Source organism: Pituophis catenifer, unplaced genomic scaffold, assembly GCF_029215685.1.
Source record: "Pituophis catenifer annectens isolate HBS135680 unplaced genomic scaffold, rPitCat1.0.hap2 SCAF_5, whole genome shotgun sequence".
Classification (NCBI taxonomy): domain Eukaryota; kingdom Metazoa; phylum Chordata; class Lepidosauria; order Squamata; family Colubridae; genus Pituophis; species Pituophis catenifer.
The window spans coordinates 68,910,310-68,924,329 of NW_027256885.1; the positions used below are offsets into that span (position 1 = coordinate 68,910,310).

At 44.1% G+C, this 14,020-nt stretch overlaps 1 pseudogene; it reads right to left on the reverse strand.

The window, feature by feature from the left end:
- Nucleotides 1–5,646: 5,646 nt before the first annotated feature.
- Nucleotides 5,647–14,020, reverse strand: part of LOC139317704 (ubiquitin carboxyl-terminal hydrolase CYLD-like) — an 83,880-nt pseudogene continuing 75,506 nt past the window's right edge.

Consider the following 14,020-nt stretch of genomic DNA (forward strand, 5'->3'; position numbering starts at 1 on the left):
CTAGGAGTCTGGGGAGGGCGAAAACGGCCTTCCCCACCCCCACCCCCCCCAGAGGCCAGAAATGGCCCGTTTGTCAACTTCCGGTGGGACCGGAAGGCCCATTTTTTACTCTCCTCAGGCTACAGAGCCTTTCTAGGAGTCTGGGGAGGGTGAAAACGGCCTCCCCCCCCCCTCCGAGGCTCTCCAGAGGTAGGAAACAGCCTGCTTCCCTACTTCTGGTGGGCCCAGAAGGCCTGAAAATCAGCTGGCCGGCGTGCATGTGCTCACGTGCCCACCGATATGGCTACGCGTGCCACCTGTGGCACACGTGCCATAGATTCACCATCATGGTCTTAGGATCTTCACATCATATTTAATTATTGATAAAAAATACCTTTAAAAATGAAGAATAGTTTTGTTTTAATGTAAAGGATTTCACAAGTTGTTGTAGTATCTCAAGTGTCTCAAAGCTAAAAAATATTGCTTGTCCAATGTTATTAACAAATAACGTAACTGTAAATGTAACCATTCAGTTACATAAGGTAGATAATTTTTGTCTCTTAACACAGACTATGTTAAAAATGTCATCATCCTCTATCGCAGTGGTTCTCAACCTTCCTAATGCCGCGACCCTTTAATACAGTTCCTCATGTTGTGGTGACCCCCAGCCAGGGGTGGGTTCTAAATTTTTTTACTACCAGTTCTGTGGGCGTGGCTTGGAGGTCATGTGACTGGGTGGGCGTGGCTAGCTGGTCATGTGACCAGGTGGCCATGATTATGTGTATAGGGACTACTCAGAGGGCTGAAAAAAGTCATTTCTGACAGGTCCTCACACTTTTGCCTGGTCCTCACACTTATGACCATCCTCACATTTATGCCCATGCAGCATTCTTAACAACCATGTCACTCATTTCACAATTATTTCTCTTCACCATGGTGACAAGATAGGGAGAAAAACGTAAAATGTGAGGACAGTCGTAAGTTCGAGGACTGGTCAAAAGTGCGAGGACCAGTCAAAAATCACTTTTTCAGCCCTCTGAGTAGTCCATATGCACAAAAGGACTACCCAGAGGGCTGAAAAAAGTGATTTCTGACAGGTCCTCGCAAATCAAAGATTTCTGAGACCAATGGTGAATACTTAAATCTCAGTAGTCACCAATCCCAGTCTTAAAATGAGTTTAGAATCAGTGGGAGTCACTGATAACAATGAACTAACTAGCTACTGATAATGAGTCCAGTCCTGCCTTTCTTTTCCTTCTGTCCAAGTTTTGCAAGTACTTTTTCCAGGTATATGTTTTATTCCAAAGTATACAAACCATTAAATGGGTCTTCCAAGCAATGTTAAAAGACACTGTCAGAATGACTCTGCTCTCAGCCCCCCTTGTGGCTCCTTGAAAAGCATCCCCCCCACATATGTAAATGAAAAGAATAAGCTTAAAAATCCTAGCCTTTTAAAATTGAAAATATGGAGAATTGGGAGGATGAATTTGAGACACTAAGGGAGATGTTTCAAAAAGTAAGGGAGGCATTTAAGGGAAATAAAGAAGCAGAGACTTGGTTAGCTTGCAAAAAAAGAAAGAGAAAAGATGAATGAGAAGCAAGAGAAACAAGGAGATAATATTGAAAAAGAAATAATTGAAAAAAAAGATAAAGATGATTACACTGGGTTCGATAGAAAAAATGGAATAAGATGAAATATACTGGTAATTATTAAAAAGATGAGGGGAAATTTTGAGAAATATACTTGATAAATGAAAGGAAGACCGGGGTTGCCTGGACTCCATAGTGGAAAATATAAAATTGAAAATGAATACAGCAATAGAGAGGGATGAAGGAAGGAGAAGAGAGATGGAAGAGGGAAGGAAGAGAAGGGAGAAAGGAAGGAAAGGGAAATTAGAGTAAGAGTGAGAGTAAGAGAGGGAGAAAGAGAGGAGGAGAAGGAGAAAGGAAGAGGAAGTAGGGAGGAGAAGAAGAGGGGGGGGAAGAGAAAGTAAGAAGGAAAGAAAAGAGAGGTGGTAGGTTTGAGGAGAAAGATTGCTGTACAATAAAAAAGATGAAAGGGAAGAAAGGCAACCCCAAACAAATATAAAGATATTAAGATAAAGAATGAATTGTTAAACTTTAAAGAATAAAAGAGAACAAATATGAATAAATAGCAATAATTAGAAACACACGTACAAACATACAATTTATTTTCTTTGAACAGAGTATTTGGCCGGTTCACAAATTTAAACAGTGTTTAGTCATTTCAATTAAATTTACAATTTCTATATTTCCTTTTTGCCATATTTATTTCTCATCTATTTTTTAAAAAAACCAATATTACCCTTCATCCTCATCTCTAATCTTAATCAAATTCAATTTTTCCCTTCTATTCTATATTATACCCCTTCCCATTGTCATCTATTTTTAAATCCATCCTCACATTGGTTAATTAAGTAATATTATGTAATTTAATACAAATTCAACATTTTAATATAAATCAGTTATATAACTATCTTTTTGTATATTAATCAATATGAACATGAATATTCCAATTATTTCCATGCCATCCAATTTCTTACAAATCAATTAATTATATTTACCAATAATAAGAAACCAAATAATTTCCCCCATATATTCCTCCAAACCACAACTTAACCATTTCTGCTTTCAACACAATATACAATTAATAATATCTCAATTATTACAATTCCCTAGTTAAATAGAGCTTTTTTTCTTTTGTGTTTTAAAATCTTGAACTGTCCTCTTTTTCCCTAAATTTCCCATTGTTTGCACCTACCTTTTTTGGTGAGGAAAAAGAAAAGAAATCTGCCTCTGCCTAGTTTTCCAACGTAACAGCCAAAGCCTGCTTTACTTCCAGTTTCGTTTTCAGCTTGATTTGCATAAGGAGAAAAAAAAAATCTGCTCCAGCAATTTAGCTCTTTGCAGCAAGCTGCAGAGCCCTGCACAAAACAGCTGAGAGCAAATCAGCTGAGAGTCGGGAGGCAGATCTAATCAACGGGCTAATTAGCCTATGCTGAAGCTGAAAGGAGTTGTTTTTTCTTGCTGTTTGCTTGCAAGGAGTTAACTGCTGCGAGGCACAGGCCAAAGGGTGGGGGCCACCCTCCTTGCCACTTAGCGTCCCCCTGTCACCCCCTTTTGCCTTTAGTGCCCCCCTGCCGCCCCCCTTGCCTCTTACCGCCCCCTAAGGCATGGTACCACCCACTTTGGGAACCACTGGCTTAACTACTTAAGTACTTAACAACTGGTTCTACTGAAGTAGAATCCCACCACTGGGTCTACCCATTTATTTTTGCAGACACCGGTCTACTCATTTGTTTTCTTTTAACACTGATCAGCTGTAGGATGGCCCTTTGAAGCCCCGCGGCAAGAGTTTAAACAGTTTTTTTTCCCTCTAGCCATCAGCTGGGACTCAGGAGGCAGCAATAGATTGGGGGTGGGGCCCAATAAAAGGTAAGAATAACACGGGGGGTTGGTGGGGCCCCAGAACCGGTTTTCCGATGGTCTTAGGTGACCCCTGGGAAAGGGTCGTTCGACCCCCAAAGGGGTCGCAACTCACAGGTTGAGAACCACTGCTCTATCGGTTGGTCCAAATTCAGTAGCCCTCTTTCCATCCAATTTTTCCATATCACAGCATCTTTTTAATCTCTCTTGAAAAAAAAAATCTCCAATTCATATTCTAATCTCCACGTGATTTTGAAAGGACCTCAGAACTGGCATCAGGTCTGTGTGCCTGGAGACAAGGTATCACCACTAAGAAGACCCTGTTTTTGGGCCACCATTTCTTTAATCTGAGAGTGTGGTGACTTGGTGAAAAGACTGGAACAGCCCAAAAGTTTTATGTGGTAGAAAAAGTCTCTTCAGGAGTGGTTTAGAACAGGGGTGGGCTTCAAAACTTTTAGCAAGGGGTTCTCTGCCCAGTTGCTGGGTGGGTGTGGCCATGGTGGGTGTGGCCTAGTTGGCCTCCTGCACCATGGTGGGGGGGCATTTTTGCCTTCCCTAGGCTCCAGAGTCTTTCCTCGAGCCTCCGGGAGGGCGAAAACAGCTTCCCTAGACTCCGGAGGCCCTCTGGTTCTGGTAGGCCTGTTTTTCATCCTCCCTGAGGCTCCGTGCATGCCCTGCACTTGTCTGCATCCAAAACGGGCCGCGTAGGGACTCCTAGGAGGGGTGGGCGGGGCCAGCCAGGAGTGGGATTTGCGGGTTCTCTGAACTGCACGAAATGTTAGCTAGAGGTTCTCCTGAACCCTTGCAAACCTCAATCATCCAAGTCATGGTTGTCCCAAAGGTGCTTTTTTCAAGAGGCAACTGGAGCTGGAAAATCTTCTTGGATGAGAAGCAAAACATCTTCAAAGAAAAACCAGAAAGTCCAGTTGCCTCTTGAAAAAAGCACCTTTGGGTTTGTTGTGGCCTGCCAGCGGATCTGGCAGCAGATTCAGACAGTGAAGAGGAACATGGGGAAGGCTCTGACAAGTGCTCTGCATTGGAGGCAGAGATGGGGCCAGGGCCGTCTGACAGTTGTCAACTGCCTTTGGAGTCAGACATCAGTGGAACAGAAGAACAGCTGGAGCCTGTTCCCAGTGTGCGCATGTGCAGAGCTGCCAGGAGAAGGGAATAGCTAAGGGACAAGGGTCGACTCGGGAGTAAAGCCACAGGTGGACAGTGAATGGCCCCTCTGTTGTGGCCCGCCAGAGGCCTGCGCGGATCGTGGCTGATCCTGACGACGAGGAGGCTGGTGTGGTGTCGTGCCAGCAGCCTGCACAGCCGGCGCTCGCGTCGGACAGCCAGGAGGCCGAAGAAGATGTGATGCCAGAGGCAGAGACTCAGCCAGGGCCTTCAGAACCTCCAGAGGCTCCTTCCAGTGGAGACAGCGAAGTGGAGGAGCCTCTCCTCAATGCTCGGGCACGCAGGGCTGCCAAAAGGCAGGAGTGGCTACTCAGGAGGAGGAGGTCTACTCGAGAGTAGGGCTTGAGGATAATTGGCCACTCCCTTAGCCTATTTAAGTCACACGCAGCTAGTGCTTTCTTGCTAGAAGCAACGTCTCATTACTACAGAGCATCTTGGAGAGCGAGCGACTTCTCATATCTGGTTTTCTGGGCTGGTTGCCAACCTTTGTCAGACTTTGTTCTTAATAACTTTGATAAGGACCCTTTGCACGGGAAGCCTGCATTCTTGAAAGGAGTTTGTTTGGAATTAAACAGTGTTTGCGAAGCTTGGTGTGTGTCACATTCTCTGGGAATCTGAAGCTGGGGCAGAACACCCTCCCAGAGGGAATGAAGAGGAGCGAAAGGGGAGGGAGTTTTCAGGGGACAATTAGTTCAATTCACTAGAGTGAAGGTCTGTTCCTGACTTCTTGCCAAGTATTGTCTTGCTACAGAGTGGCATTTGGAAGATATCGGCCTGGCAGCTCTCCAAGCCTGATAAAGATCTGTAGTTGTGAAATCTCTTGAAAGACTGTTGGCTGGGATTTTGCTGGAGAGGAATTCCCTTTAAACTAAATAAAAGGGGTTTTATCGGGACAAGGAGTCGGCTTTGTGCTTTTGGGAAGCCTAGGTCAGAACAGGGTTCTGGTTTAAACTCTCAGATTTGTAACCACATCTGCCACAGGATCCCTGCAGCCACATAGCTTCTCTCCCTTCTACTATGTCCTGTCTCTCATCCAAACCATTATTTGTAGAGGCTGAGGGAAGGGCTGTGGTAGAAGCACATGTAAGCATCGCAGAGCAAGCGACGGGCATAAGAGGGCAAAGATTTGGGATCCAAGCTTTGCAGAGCTTCAATGGGCATTTCCAAGTAATCTGCTACCTCTGAACAGGGTGTGATACGAGGGATGTTAAAGCCATTCAATCCACCTTGGGGAAAAGGAAAAAAAAAGACAGGCCTAAGGATTGAGGGTATGTGTGGAAAGAAGCAGAAGAGGAAAGTAAATCAACTTACTGTTGGAATTCCAACCTTTGATCAGTGAGATTTCGGCACTGAGAAACACTTTCAATAAACAATAGCATCTCTGAAGACGTCCCCCATTACTATTTTTTCCTGAAATTTGGAAGATTTTTTTTCCTCCAGGCCAAGCAAAAATTCCCATTGAGTCCCCCATGTTTGCTTATAAGACCATTATAAGATATTTATCCAAGCAACAAACATCTGGTTTAGATTTCAGGCAGCTGATAACATGGCTTCTGTTCACTTGAACTGTATGTTTTAAGTTCTCAAAAGTAAGAGAAAAATAAAGATTTTTTTAAGCCAGGGGTGGGCTTCAAAAATATTAGCAAGGGGTTCTCTGCCTGGTTGCTGGGTGGGCGTAGCCATAGTGGGTGTGGCCAAGTTGGCCTCCTGCACCACGGCGGGGGAGGTCGTTTTTGCCCTCCCTGGGCTCTGGAGGCTTTCCTTGAGCCTCCAGGAGGGCAAAAACAGCCTCCCAAAGCTCCAGAGGCCCTCTGGAGGCTAGAAACGGGCCTGTTTCTGGCCTTCCTGAACTTCCGGTAGGCCCGTTTTTCACTGTCCCTGAGCCTCCATGCACGCCTTGCACTTACCTGCATCCAAAACAGGCCACATGGGGACTCCTGGGAGGGGCAGGGCAGGGTGGGCGGGGCCAGCTAGGAGTGGGATTTGGGGATTCTCCAAACTGCACAGAATCTTAGCTAGAGGTTCTCCCGAACACCTGCGAACCCCCAGCAGCCCACCCCTGCTTTCAGCTAAGCTCGATGCCTGGTATGGAAGTAGCTTGCCATTGCCACTTTCTGATTAATTAATCCATTATTAATTGATTATTTTTAAGGATAACCCAGTGTTTCTCAACGTTGGCAGTTTGAAGTCCACACCTCTTCAAATGGTCAGTGATGAAAAGCATTGGTCCAACCAAAAGCCATGGGATTTTCTAGAGGTTCACATCCAAGTATGAACCAGGTCTGACCAGATTTAGCATTTTAAAGATCAGCCAGGGTTAATTAGGGGCTAACACCTGTTATGGCTCATTTTAAGTTACTCATTTTAAGTTACTATACATACAATTTAACTATGTCCAGATTATTAAAGCTTCCATTTACTTTTTAAATCTCATTTGTGTGCAAGTAATCTTGTCTATAAGCAATAATGGTAGAGGGTGTGAGAATGATTCAACTGTTGAGGGTAAAACTTCCCTCTGCATAGTAGGCAACAGACCGGACAGCAAAGAGATACGTTGCTGGTTAAACACACAGATACTCACAGACTCTGAATGGTGAAAAAAAAAAAACATTCTTTACTCTTAGTGAAAAACAAACTTGGTTTTTCAAAACAATGATAACACGTCTTCGAATAATCACTCTCCAACACAAAACATAGTTTGCTTACAGTTCTCTTCAGTCACACACAGTCCCTCTTCAGGAGATCAATCATCAAATAGCAGGAGCAGGAGCTCCCGGGCTTCCTGTCTACTTTTATGGCTGCCTGATAATAGCACAGCCAATCATTCTTCTTATATCATTTAAAGTCACAAACATAGTTTTTCTATATATTACCTACCCAACCGTAGGATAAATATCCAACATTCCCCCCTTTGGGTAGCTTAATATATTTACAATCTCAAACCATATTGTTCACATGTATCTTTATGCTTCCTACTTCCTTGTGCTTTCGTGAAATGATCAGCCACATTGTCTTCCGATGCACAATATACAAGTTCTATCATCTTGTTCATTATACACTCTCTTACATTTAGATACCAAAGATCTGTATGCTTCGTTCTAGTTTTCACAGCTATATTCGTTGCCATTTGAATCGCTGTCTGATTATCTTCGTATACTGTTATAGGATCTCTTATATTTATTCCTATATCTAGCATCAGTTGCTTAATACTAATCAGATCAGTACATAATAAAGATAAACAAGAAAATTCTGCCTCTATTGTAGACATACTCAAATGCTTCTGTCTAATTGAACGCCATCGTATCAAAGACTTTCCCAGAAATATAGTGATTCCTGAGGTTGATTTCCTTGTATTCACATCTGAATAATGCAGCAGATATATTCTCATTGGGCCCAGAGAGAGAAATATCAGTCTCTACCTAGGATCGAACTCACAGCCTCCTGATTGTGAGGCGAGAGCTCTACAACTAGGCCACCGTACCACTCCACAAGCTAAACATAGCATTGATAAAAGCAAACCTTGGTTTTCTTTGTAAAACAACTTTTGAAGCAACTCACCCTCACAGTCAGCCATACTGTCAAAGAAAAGCCACTGGTGGACATCTGGGTCATGGTGGGTAAAGCCCACATAATGACTTGTTTCAATGCAGAGAACTGCGAAGAGCTGCATTGTCTGGCAGGGGATGGTCTCTGGCAAAGAGCCTGTTGTGGCCCCGCCCTCTGAGCCTGTCCCATCGGAGGAAGAAAGCTCCGAGCATGAGGAAGAGGAGTCAGCCAGGCCTCCCTCTCCAGGCCCCTCCCCTCTGGCATTGTCTCAAGTGCCGGCCGAGGGAGAGGAGACAGCTGATTCGAATCAGAGTGATGAAGAAACATCATTCCTGGACGCACGCCTCCGAAGGCGTGATAAACGTTTGCAGCAGCTTAGGAGGCGTGCTAGGGATTAGAACTGAGTCACTGGACCACACCCCAGAGACTATATAATAGAGGGTAGTGGTCAAGGATCTTTGTGACGAACAAAGCAAACCCTGGATAGTCACTTAAGGCGCGTCCGGAACTGCTGAGAGAAAGATTTAAAGTGTCGGACATTTGGACTCTTGAGTATTTATCTTTCTGTTTTACTTTGAAAATAAAGTCACTTGGCAGACGGTGTGTCTATCGCTGCCAAGTGGGAGATAAGACCTGGGTGCGTTCCAAAGTGTTTCCTTAACCCTCGACTGGCTGTGTTTGTGTGTGTGTGGGTACGGGGACAGATCAGAGCCAAAGTGAGAAAGCTCCTCAGGAAGATGCAGTGGACGGGGCTTATGGTACCGTCGGGCCCGGTGCTTGTGAACCTGTAGAGTAGTGGCCAAAGAACACCAAGAAATCTTAAGCAAATCTGCCTTGAGTCTTTCCAGTTGGGCAACCATATTGTTCTGATCCAGCTCCCCAAACATGACAAACCCTCTGAAGTTAACTCAAAGATTCATTTATTAGGAGTGCCGGCAGACCCGGCAAAAAGTTTTTCTCTCAACGCAGGCTAACAAGTCTGTCCATCTGGAAGATGAATAGTTGTCTGCCACATCTATTCATCTCTGCCCCCTGACTTTTATCCCCAGAGCTAGGGTGGGGCTTTGTTAGTAGCAGTGGCTCTTCCTTCCCAAGGATCTTCCTTCCAAGGGGGAAGAAGGAATGGAGGTGTCAGAGAGAGAGAGACAGAGACAGAGACGGAGCCTGGGCCATCCATCAGTCCTCAGATGGGCCACAGTCAACAACCCCAAGGTCTGGAGGTGGCTGATGAGGAACAGCAGGGACAGCTGGGTCCAGTGCCTGACACATGGATGCACAGAAGGCAGAGGAGAGGAGAGCAGTGGAAATCTATGGGCCGGTCTTTGGGACGGAAGAGCCACCGCTGCTAGCGAAGCCGCACCCTAGCTCTGAGGATAAAAGGCAGGGGGCAGAGATGAATAGGTGTGGCAGACAACTATTCATCTCCCTGCTGGACAGACTTGTGTGTGTGAGAGAGAGACTTTTTGCCAGGGCTGCTGGTGCTGCTAATAAAGGAAACATTTATTTAACTACAGAAGGCCTGTCCTGTTTGGCAGCCGGGTCAGAACACAGGTATTCTGTTCAATGAGTTCTCAGATATTAGAAGAAGAGAATTATTGTTGTGGTCCACCAGCTGGCAGCGGAGTCAGATAGTGAGGAGGCTGGGGAGGAACATGGGCCAGCCCTGGAATCTGGGGAAGGCTCAGATGAGGGCTCTGTGTCGGAGGCAGAGATGGGGCCAGGGCCATCTGGGAGTTATGCGCAGACTCCGTAACCTCCAGAGTTGGACATCAGAGAGGCAGATGAACAGGAGAAGCCTGTTCCTAGTGCGCGCATGTGCAGAGCTGCCAGAAGGCAAGAACAGTTAAAACAAAAGGGACGACTCGGGAGTAAGGCCTGGAGATGATTGGCCCCTCCCCTAAGATTTAAAAGAGGAGCAAAGGCATGTGGGCCCTTTGCAGGAAAGCAACATTGTTAATTCTGTTCCCAGTCGGCATCTATGTTTGATTCTGGACTCGGTGTGGCTTTGCCAAGTAGGTCTTTGGCAGCGTGTCAAGGGAGATAAAGGTTGATTATCCCGAAGGACTTCTCCCGAAGGACTTTTTGCAACTAATTGGGACTCAGCTGTGAATTAAAGTAATTCACAGCTGTTGCAATAAAAGAGGTTTTTGGGACTACTCGTGTGTTTTAATGACTCAGGAAGCCTAGGTCACAACAATTATATCCCTCCTCACTCACCTTTTTAAAGACTATACATAACCAGAATAAGCCAAGTAGAGTAGGCCCATGGCATGATAGGCGGCAAATAAGTTTAACAAATAAATTAATACAAAAAAAAAGACAAGGCAAGCACAGGAATCTTATTTAACATGGTTTTGGTGTGTTGGGCTCAAACCTTGAATTGCTAATTTTAGTAGATGCAACTGACACCAGAAAGGGCAGTTTTGACAATGATACTCATGGTTTTGCCCTCACAAGAGCCTCAGCAGAATTATATCTGTCAAAGACATTCCAATTTTTCTGCATCAAGTACAGGAGGATCTTAAGTAGAAAAACTTTGAGCCATCCTTTGGCTATATATTCTTTGTCAGACAAACCTAGTTTAAGGGAGTATCCTGGGTTGGAAAGCTGGCACAAAGATACCTTCTGATTGCAAATCTTGCAGAACTGTTTGATGTGTCACATGCCAAAACTAGGGTCCCGGTAGCAATCTGGACACTCCATCACAGCCAGTCCTTGGCATACAGAACACTCTCGGGGAGCTGCAGTGGTAAAGTCAGAAATGTTGGAGTATGTTAGAAGTTAAAAGCAACACATAGGCTGTGGATTATGAGAAATGACATTCAGTACAAAGAGGAAGGCATTCAGCACAAACATGTTTTTTCCCTCTCCAGGCCTAGAAAACTGGGGGGGGGGGGGGGGAATCAATTGGTGACTTGAAATTTACCAACAGACAAAAGGAACACAGCAGGAATAGCAGTAGCAATAGCACTTAGACTTATATATCGCTTCACAGTGCTTTACAATCCTCTGTAAGCGGTTTACAGAGTCAGCATATTGCCCCCAACAATCTGGGTCCTTATTTTACCGACCTCGGAAGGATGGAAGGCTGAGTCAACCTTGAGTGGAGTTGGCCCCCATTTTTGTACACACAACTCAAAAAAAAAGAGGCAGATCTCAGGTTTTTCAAATCTTTTTCAGGAAACCATGGAAAAGTACAGGTAGTCCTTGACTTACAACTGTTTCTTTAGTGACCATTCAAAGTTACAATGGCACTGAAAAAAATGAGTGTCCTAAAGGTGCTTTTTCAAGAGACAACAGGACTGTCTGGTTTTTTAATTTATTTAATAACTTTATTTAATTTAATAACTTTATTGTCATTGTACGTATATACACAGTATACCCATCCAACGAAATTCACTTAACACCCAAAGACCAGGCCCAACACACATAACAATCCCCAAACACATCCCTACTCACCACAAATTCCCCACCCCTAAACCACCCAAACATCCACACAACAGACCAAGTAATGCTGTCTAGCAGCTCACTGATGGTGGCCCTTAAGTTCATTGTTGAGTGCAATTATAGCTCTGGGATAAAAACTATTCAGAAAATGTGTGGTCCGAGTTTTAATTGTTCTGCATCTTCTGCCAGAAGGCAACAGTCCAAAAAGATTGTAAGCAGGATGGGAAGAGTCTCTGAGAATGTTATGCAACTTCCTCAAACAGCGAGATGCGAAGATGTCGTCCAGGGCTGGTAGCTGGAGCCCGATGATATTCTGGGCAGTTTTAATGATTCTCTGTAGAGCTTTTTTGTCCACTACAGAGCTGCTCCCATACCATGCAAGAATGCCATATGTCAGGACACTCTCAATGGTGCTGCAATAGTAGGACAGAAGTAGATGCTGAGATAGATTTATCTTCCTGAGCATTCTCAGGAAGTACAGCCTCTTCTGTGCCTTCTTCACAAGCATGTTAGCATTCATAGTCCATGAGAGGTCCTTTGAGATATAAATGCCCAGAAATTTAAAACTACCAACCTTTGACAGCGTTTCGCTTCCCATCCAAGAAGCGTCTTCAGCTCTTCTGAGCTTCTTCAAGAAGCTTCTTTGGAGCTAAAGACATTTCTTGGATGAGAAGCCAAACACCTTCAAAGAAAAACAAGAAAGTCCATTTACCTCTTGGAAAAGCACCTTTGGGACAACCATGACCTGGATGACTGAGAATCTCCATAGACATTTGACTTATGAGTGTTTTTCACACTTAAGGCCATTGCAACATCCCCATGATCAAAGTTCAGATTCTTGGCAACTAACTCAGATTTTTGACGGTTGCAGTGTCCCTGGGTCATGTGATCCAATTTTGTGACCTTCCGACAAGCGAAGTCAATGGGGAAACCAGATTCATTTAGCAACCGTGTCACCAACTTAACAACTGTAGTGATTCACTGAATACCTTTGGCATGAAAGGTCATAAAATGTGGCAAAATTCACTTAGCAAATGTCTCGTTTAGCATGAAAAATTTTGAGCTCAATTGTAGTTGTAAGTCGAGGACTAATCTGTACTGCATACAGTAACTGCTTGGACAAGATTACTCAAGGCAGTCCGGCTTTAAAAATTAATTTGAGTTAGTTAATTTTTGTTCTCTCCGCAGTGATAAATGTGCTGATAATTTTATATCCCCAAGATATAACCATGAATTTTTAAAAAACAGTTACTGTATTTTTCGGACTATAAGACGCACTGGAATATAAGACACACCTTAGTTTTTGGGGAGGAAAATAAGAAAAAAGCTGATTGGCGGGTGGATCGGCTTCTGGGAATACCCCCAATCAGCTGTTCACAGAGGTGAATTTTAGCAACAGGTTTGTGGTTTTGAGCTCTGTGCCTTGCTTTTTTCAGCCTCTGAAACCTCCATTTCAGAGGCTTTTTTTCTTCCTCTGAAACCTCTGTTTCAGAGGCTTTTTTTCTGAAGCTCCATTTCAGAGGCTTTTTTTCTGAAGCTCCATTTTGGAGGCTTTTTTTATGAAGCTCCGTTTCAGAGGCTGGGTGGGGCTACATTCAGAGTATAAGACGCACCCAGATTTTCACCCTCTTTTTTGGGGGGGAAAGGTGCGTCTTATACTCCAAAAAAATTTCTTCACATTGTGTTTCTTGGATGAAAGGAGAAAAAAAGCACAATTGCAATTAAAACATAATTTAAAGAATTGGGAATGGCCAGATGAGAAATTACAATTGATTCCATTTTATTTACAGCTACAGTTAACTAAAATAGGACTATATTACTTATATGTATATAGTACAACATAATTTTTAAATTACTTTTTTTTTAAAAAAAAATCCCTTTTATGTGTTCCAAAAAGGGGCATTCCTTAGCATTTATTTATTTATTATATTTACAATAGCCATAATAATGGCACTTAGACCTATATATCACTTCACAGCCCTCTCTAAGCGGTTCACAGAGTCAGCCTCTTGCCCCCAACAATCTGGGTCCTCATTTTACCGACCTCGGAAGGATGGAAGACTGAGTCAATCTTGAGCCGGTCAGAATCGAACTCCTGGCAGTGAGCAGTGAGTTAGCCTGCAGTACTGTAACAGTGACAGTAACAGAGTTGGAAGGGACCTTGGAGGTCATCTAGTCCAACCCCCTGCTCACACAGGAGACCTGTACTAGGGATTCGAACTGCCGAACTGCCGACCTTTCTGATCGACAAGCTCAGTGTCTTAGCTACTGAGCCACCTAGTCAGGCTAGTCAGTACTGCATTCAAACCACTGCACCACCACAACTCTTTGGGAATGAACCAAACCATTTAGTGACTACATGGAGACTTGTTGAAACCTTATCCTGGCAGTTTGGCCCAAAACAGGAACATCTAATATAATA